The sequence below is a fragment of the Lactuca serriola genome, chromosome 4 (assembly GCF_051521515.1).
Source record: "Lactuca serriola cultivar US96UC23 chromosome 4, Lser_US96UC23_V15, whole genome shotgun sequence".
Taxonomy (NCBI): domain Eukaryota; kingdom Viridiplantae; phylum Streptophyta; class Magnoliopsida; order Asterales; family Asteraceae; genus Lactuca; species Lactuca serriola.
Genome location: NC_136411.1, coordinates 297,887,345 through 297,896,013, shown reverse-complemented (window position 1 = coordinate 297,896,013; position 8,669 = coordinate 297,887,345). Strand labels below are relative to the sequence as shown.

Sequence of the window (8,669 nt, the reverse complement as noted above, 5' to 3'; positions counted from 1 at the left end):
GCTTTGAACATAATTTTACACAACAGGAGGAAGAGCGTCTCTTAATTCATGCATACACTTCTTTGCGTTCTTCAGCAATCTCTCCGATTATTCATTGACATTTTAATTGGTTGAAGAAGTTCCAGTGCTCTAAATAGCAGCAGGAGGACGAACATCAACGAGAATATAGTTCCATAGTTCTTCATCAATACCGTTCACGTAGTCGACCATACGATCAGCCCATTGATCATAGTATTTGGGAATCAACATCGGAATTTTGGTTGAAGAACCAATCAAACGAGAATAGGACGTCATCGTGTTCATGTTGAAATTCGCCATTGATGTATTGACAAAATTTCAGAAAAGCTTCAGGAATTTGAAACCTTACAAATGAATTTGATAGAAAACACAAATCGAACAATGGATTATAGAAACTAATTGCAGAATCGAATCACAACTGAAGATCTAAGAAGATTTTCAAACTCAAAAGTGCAGAAACTTTTGAAACTAGAACTAGACTCAAAATACTTTTGACACGATTGAAAATCAAATCACTGCAGAATGATTCCTGCTCTGATACCAAATGTAGTAGTTGCGTAATCGAGTATGAATAATAGAATCAGAGTAATATGAAAATGATGAAAACAAGATCTAAATATAATATGTATGGCTCGATTATGCTTTCAATGAGTACAGAGAGAATAGATAATTACAGGAAAGTTCTTATCTAACTCTAGTATTGCTTACCTATTTATAGTGAACATAAAGCATACAAAAAATATAAAGGCATAGACACGATAAGCTTCGACACAAAGTAATCATATAATAAAGTTACAAAATAATGAAACTATCCATTGACCTTCGACACCTCACAACTAACTTTGACATCAACACAAATTATAATCTTTCTCTTCAATTCCCTCAAATATAGAGGAAATAAAAAACCAAATAATTTGTCATACTTTTTGAACTGTTCAAATCTTGTCTTATGATAAGCACTAGTTTGATCAACAATGTATAAGAAATAACTGACTCTGAAGTCTCTTTAGCTATAAATGAATCCTCTTCGCTACTTCAAATCTCATCAAACCGTTTTTTCTTTGAGTGAAACCTTTTTGTTGAAATATTATATCAATACCTATTTCAATAGCAATCTCCTTAGCTTAAACAAATGCTTTTGAATAACAGTTTCTCAATAACCCTTGAAGTACTCAATCAATATGTTTATTTCTGCAATAGTGTTATTGATATTTTCATATCTATACATATAATTATACATCATATCTTAATATTTTTAATTACTTTTATGCTCTTTATAGAACAAAAAGGTACTTAATTTGTTATGTATTGTGTTGTAGGGGTAAAAGATAGCTTGGAGCAGAAAGGAAGCTGGAAGCTAAGGAATTTAATTAAAGAATATTAAATGAAGAAAAATATACCCAACACATCATGGTGACATCACCACAACATGGTGTTTTGACATTTCCCGATTAACTTCGAAGATTTGCTGAATACGGGATAATCACAATGACCACGACATCGTGGCCTCACCACGACGTGGTGAGGCCACGACGTCGTGGTCTGTTTTTAGGAAATGATAAATAGATGCCATTCTCTCTGAATTGGTGACATGGTGAGGCCACGACGTCGTGGTCTGTTTTTAGGAAATGATAAATAGATGCCATTCTCTCCGAATTGGGAACTTTTTGTTGAGAGCTATAAATGATTTTTGAAGGCCAAGGATTTGAATGAAGCTTGGAAGTGAAGAAATTGGTTGTAGCTTGGGAATTCAGAGCAATAAGGCAATAACTTTTTAATTACGATTTTATATTCTAGTTAAATCATGTCTTTGCATATAGAATTCATTTTTCTGACTTTAGCTGCTGAAATCAAGGGCTAAAACCCCATGGCTTTCGTTTGGCATAGGTTTACTTGACTATATGTGGTTTGATTTATGGTTTGAATATGTTTTTATTTCTTATTTGTTTAATTATATTATTATAGAACCTCTTGTGATTATGATAACTTTTTTCATCTATTTATTGTTGAGTTTAATTAAGTTTGCATGAACATCTTTCTTAATTAAGCTTGGATCTTATGATCTTTGTGGATTGAAAAAATTATAGGACTTGAGTTTTGACTAAAACCTAGGGTTAGATAGAAAAGTGGGTAAATAATTGTGGGAGCTAATATATGATGACCTATCATATATTGAATTGAATCAATTAACCAATTTGATCAATCTATTATAGGTGTAATTTAACTCGAACCGAACACTATTAAGCTTGTTAGTTTATTCGCCTGATCACCGTACGAATGAACTAGTTTGCTAAACGATTAAGTTATTGAATATTAAACTGGTCATCTTAGGAATCGGTAACCAATTGAACATTAATCCATTTCACTTCCATAAATAAACAATAATAGCAAGTAAATTGAAGTTATACGAAAGTCTCTCAATATCTTGGTTTAAATCGTTTCTTTTTGTTCGTTGCTTTTGCTTTATAATTGCTTTAGTTAAATGTTAGTTTAGCTTAGTTAATTAAGTTTCTAGTCTTACAAAACTATAGAGAAAAGATTTTCCTAATTTTCTTAGTAATTTAGTTGGTAGTAGGTAAAATTTAGCTAATAAAATCGTTCCTTGTGTTCGATACTTGTCTATTGTGCTATACTATTTACAACAAGGTACACTGCCTTAGATAGAAAGTAGTTACATTAGTAGGATATAAACTAGTGCGTCATTATTTTTCACATCAAGTTTTAGGTGTCGTTGCCGGGGAACAGTCCAATTTTAGTCACTTTTGATCTGCTATTTTATTAGGATTTTGCTTCCATTTGTTTTTGACTTTTTATTTTAGGTTTTTGTTTTGTTTGACATACCACATCGTGGTCACTACCACCACGTCATGGTGTCGTACCATTTAACTTTCTGTTTCTGTTTTTTTTTTCTTTTTATGTGTTTTAATTGTATTATTGCAGTAGTTTATGACCCATGGATCAAATATACCTTTGATTCCCCCACGTGAAGACCCCGAGTCAGCTTTTCGTAAAAACACAGATAAAACCATAGGAGAATCTGCAACATCAAAAAATTACTTTTTAAGAATCTCAAGTTGGTTTTTAGTAAGATGAAGGGAAAGAAAGTGGGAGAATCTAGCAAAACACTGACAGAAGGAAGCATTGAGAACAATCCAACGAAAGAGGATGTCGAATACGAAACATATGAGGAAGGAATCGAAACTGAGTTAGAAAAAGACAGCAAACCCGAAAACATCATGGAAAACATTGTCGACATTTCCATGGAGGCATACAAGAAAAGAATTCGTGACGACACCGGATTGCGTCTTGTGTAACCCGCCATTCAAGCTACTGCCACATTTAAACTCAAGGGGCATATCCTTGCTGCACTGAAAGAGATTCCATTTGCTGGAAAAGATCATGAAGATGCCTAAAAACATCTTGATGAAGTCAATGACATCGCCGATTACATTAACATCCCAAGTTTTCCACATGAAACGATGTTATTGAGAATGCTTCTAGTCACTTTCAAGGGAGCTTCCAAGGACTGGTTGAAGACACTTCTACTCGGTGCAATCACCACATGGGCAAAAATGCAAGAGGAATTCTTGGAACAATTTTTCCCACCATTAAAGGTGGCTAAGCTCAAAAAGGCTATCGCTAACTTTGAGCAACAAGTGGGAGAGTCGTTGTTTAAAGCATGGGAGAGCTACAAGAGTCTACTTCGAAATTGCCCCCAAAACGACCTAAATGTGAAACAAGAAGTTTTGATATTTTATGATGGGGTGAATGTCACTACAAGGCAACTCCGTGACTCACAAGGACCATTAACCAAGAAGAATCCTGCAGAAATTAAAGAGCTTATTGAAGAATCCTCTAAACATTCAAGAGAGTATCACAACTCGCGAAATAATGTGGCAAGAGGATCGGCTGATTATTCTTCGGAAGAGATGTCGGTGGTTTTGGCAATGTTGCAAAACATGGATAGGAGGATAACTAAGATGGATCAAGCAATCCATGCTATAGGAGTTGGGTGTGAAAACTGTAATGAGCCATATTTGAATAGAGATTGTGATCTTGATGAAAATGGAAACCAAAAGGTTCAAGCCTTCTACTCAAGCGGTGATCGTTATGATGAAAATTGGAGAAAACCCAAGAAGAAGTGGTTACCTTATGATGAGTACAAGAAAGCCAAGGAAGGAAAGTATCAACCAAAAGGAAGAGACTTTTATTAAAAGTGGAACCACCTCCTGAAAAGGAATCTGATTTCGAGAGAATGCTTACCCATTTTGCAGCCGCATCTAAAGAGGCACCAGGAAACTGAAGCATCAATTCGAAAACAACAAGTTTCAATGAAAGATCAGCAAGTTTTACTAAGAAATCACCAAGCTTCAATCATCAATATTGAAAAACAACCCGGGAAACTCGCTAAACAATTCAATGAAAGATCACTTGGAGGACTTCTAGGAAATACCAAACAAAACCTGAAGGGAGCACACATCCAAACTATAACAAATAGAACTGGGAAATTGTTATCCATGTGACTCCCGTTGACCGAAACAACCTGGATGTTGAGCAGGAAAGTTGAGAAGAAAGTCAAATAAAAGATCAGCAAGTTTTACTAAGAAATCAGCAAGATTCAATCATAAATATTGAAAAAAAAACTCGGGTAACTAGCTAAACAATTTAATGAAAGATCATCGGGAGGACTTCTAGGAAATACTGAACAAAATCCAAATGGAGATCACATCCAAGCTATAACAACTAGAAGTGGGAAAAGTGTTAAGCATATGACTCCCATTGACAGAAACAACCCGGATGTTGAGCAGGAAAGTCGAGAAGAAAGTCAAAGAAAAGAGACTGAACAGTCAGCATGACGTGGCAGAAATCTGAAAGGAAAAATTTTGAACCCGTTAAGCCATACTGCCCACCGCTTCCCTTCCCAAGTAGAGAAATCTAGGAAAATAATGTTGAATACTACCTAAAGTTCTTAGATCACATAAAATCCCTTGAAATTGATATTCCTTTCCATGAAGCTTTAGTTCAAATGCCAAAATATGCAAACTTTATCAAAGACCTCCTAATTAAACACAAGAGGATGAAGGGATTGTCAAAGGTAGTGCTAAATGAAACGTGCTCAGCCACGATGTTAAATATGCTACCAAACAAAAATGGGTGATCCGGGAAGCTTAACACTACCATGCCAATTTGGAAATCTAGCTACAAGCCATGCTCTAGCCGACACGGGAGCAAGTGTGAATCTAATGCTATATTTATTCTTCAAGAAGCTTGATCTTCTGGGACCTACACTGATCCGCATGGTCATCCATTTAGCCAACAAGACTATGACCTTTCCGAGAGGTATATGTGAAGACTTACTAGTAAAAGTCAACAAGTTTTTTTTCTCGCAAAATTTATTGTTTTAGACATGGAAGAAGACAAAAAAAAAGTCCCAATTATTCTTGGAATGCCATTTTTGAGCACTGCCTGAGCTTTAGTCGATGTAAGAGAATCCAAGCCAACTCTTCGAGTTGGAGAAGAGGCAATTACTTTTGGAGTAAATCGAGAAATTCAACAGTCAAAAATAAGTTACGAAACGCCATTTTCAGTCGATGTGTTTGATGAATTACTTGAGAAAGAGCTTGGAGGATGGAAAGATAAGGAAATTAAGGGCTATATGGTGCTAAAAGAATGAGATTTTGATGTTGAACTTGATATACAAGAACTAGAGAAGCTTCTGTAAGAGAGTGAGTACAATGAGGTAGTAAAAGGAGTTAACAAAACAGCACGATGTTGTTGGATTAGTGTCTAAGTCCATAACTATTTTGGTATGTACTTGATCCGATGGTGCATGGTCCTTTTGGGATGCCTTCACCAAAGCAACTTGATTGGAGAAATAAATAAAGAGAGAGGTTATTATGATTTATTAATATGTTATAAGAATAATATATTAAAGGAGAAATCATATTTGTTTAATTAATATTGGTCAATAATTGATTAAGAATTAATTTTGTGATCAAATGTAATTAATTAAACTAGAGGGGTTGAATTGTAATTATGTGATAGTTGCAAAATAGGGCAATGGTTATCCTTGTTGAAGGATGGATGAATTCAAGGATAAGGATATCCTTAAAATTGTTCAAGGTCCAAGAGATAGAGATTTTCAAGGCTTATCTTATGGTTGCTTGATGGGCAAGTAACTAGATAAGGATAAGGACTGAAACCCTAATCCCAACCCCATATAAAAAGACCCCTAAGGCCTTAGGATTCCGTACACTTGATCCCTAGAGCATCTAAGGACGAATTCCAACCTCTCTCCTCTCTCTTTATACCTTCTCCATTTGCTCTTGGTGTTTGTAAGCCATTAGAGGAGTGACACTTGTGGCTCTAAGCCTTCGAAAGTCAATTCAAGGAGGAATTGGGATTGTTATTGCTACATGACAATCAAGGTAATATCATAAACCTAATTATATGTTAATATCGATTTCCATATGCTAGAATTAGGGTTTATAGTCTTGGATTCAAAGCATGTACAATAGAGAAACCTAGATCCAAGCATTAGGGTTTGTATGAGCACATAGGATGTCTTATGACCAAAACCCATCAGTGGTATCAGAGCCTAGACTGGTTTCAATTGTATTGATGCTTAACATGTTTGAAAAATTCGTTTTTTTGGATTCTGGAGGCTGGACTCGCCGAGTTTATACCTAAACTCGCCGAGTCCATGCAGACTCGACGAGTCCAAGCTTGACTCGACGAGTCAACTCGTCAGATGAAGGGTATTTCGCGATTTCTTGTTGTTTTTGCTTATGGATAGTTACCTTATCATATTAGATCAATATAAATCTGATTTTTTGATATATATGACTATATTTTTGATCTAATTGAAGATATTTATCAATTAATAAGATAATTGTTTCCTTATGTGATAATTGTTTAATTATTTTAACTAAATTGATAAATTGTTTTGCAAGAAATCATTAGATAAATTAAATATGGATAATTATGTGATTAATTGTTAATTTAGATTATTTGTTATTTGATCCTTGTTGTTATGAAAAGTTTCATATTTTCCCCTTTAGGTTTTATAGTTTAAATTTGAACCCAAAAGTTTTGTTGTTTTGAAATTTAAATAGTTGAAACCCAAATGTTTTGAAAAAGGTTTCAAAACTTGCCCTCAAGTTTTGGAATTTAAATTTTGATTAATAGTTTAATTTTGATGTATATTTAAATTCTAAACCCTAATGTGTTGAAATGTTTCAAAACTTGCCCTCAAGTTTTGGAATTTAAAAGTTGATTAAAAGTTTAATTAGGAATGTTAAATTCTAAAACTCTAGTATAGTTTTGAAAAAGTTCAAATCACACCCTTATGGTTTTATTAATTAATTAAGGTGTATAATTAAAAGAGGTTTAATAAATCCATAAAATTTTAGGTTTACAATTTAATTGAATTAAAAGTATAATTGTTAAATTAGACCACATAGTATTTTAAAAGTGTTAAAATACACCCTATACTATATATATAACACTAAAAGTCTAACATTATATATATATATATATATATATATATATATATATATATATATATATATATATATATATGTATGAGTAAAAGTCAGTCTTACCGTTAGTAGGTCTCATTCACGAAGCTGGTCTATAAGGCGTGTTTAAGGAAATTGCCTATAAAATGGCAATTGAATGGGTATCCACTCTTACCCACCGCACTCTTGACTAGTGGAGGGTCGTTAGCCGAACGGGTAGGATAGGATGAAAACCTTCCATTATAAGTACAATGAAGTATAAAAGTAACTTAATGTTTTTTATAAAATTCCCAATCATAGTTACTTAGGCAAAAGTGAATTGATGCAATTCCATGAAATTACACTTTGTGCCCTTGCGAAGACGTTAGTGGAGCGTGTGTGGTTTACCGGCACACTAAATGGTTCTAAGCAAAGGTAGCAAAGGGTGACTCAATGTTTGTCATAGTTCGGTGGAGCGTGTGTGGTTTACCGGCACATCAAATAGGTGACTGTAACATGTGAGGGCACCATGTAAGTTTGCGTGGTTATTCACACCCGCTTTGTGATCCTCGGCATCCCAGTCACAAACTAGAGGGGCATATTGAGATTTAAACATGCCATTGAAAGTTCAATGAATCTCAAAGGATCTAGGAGTTTTCATAGATTTAAAACTTAAAATTTTCTTGTTTTTTGTGGTGGAAATTAGTGAATCGTCATTTACTCCCTAACCCACAAGTTCAAAGGCTTGAAAAGTTCAAGATCACTCAAGCCCTTTTGGCAAGTAAACATAAAGAAGGAAAGCCGGTGTGTGCACACGTCCTAGGGATGAAGTCACACATTGATAGGTTAAGAATGTTGGGATCCGTTGTCTGTGAGGAAATGGTTGTTGATTGGGTTCTTCAGTCACTTCCTAACTCATATAGTGAGTTCGTAAGAGAGTACTATATGATGAACCGCGACGTGACCCTTATAGATCTCACCTATATGCTTATTGCTACTGAATCAGCAATGGTTTGGCGCAATAGAAAAGCAAAGTTGATTGGTGAATCTGCCTTCAAGACCTCTATGGATATAGACAACGGCAACAAAAGACATGATATGATCGAAAAGTTTGATCATAAGAGAAAGGCAATGTCTGAAGTAGTTCCATGT

The 8,669-nt window shown here is 34.6% G+C and overlaps 1 non-coding gene across 1 annotated transcript; it reads right to left on the bottom strand.

Annotated features, from left to right (window-relative positions):
• Positions 1-3,638: 3,638 nt before the first annotated feature.
• Positions 3,639-3,745, bottom strand: LOC145103596 (small nucleolar RNA R71). The gene has a single exon (XR_013706679.1). It is a non-coding gene; the product is annotated as a small nucleolar RNA R71 (small nucleolar RNA).
• Positions 3,746-8,669: the final 4,924 nt, after the last annotated feature.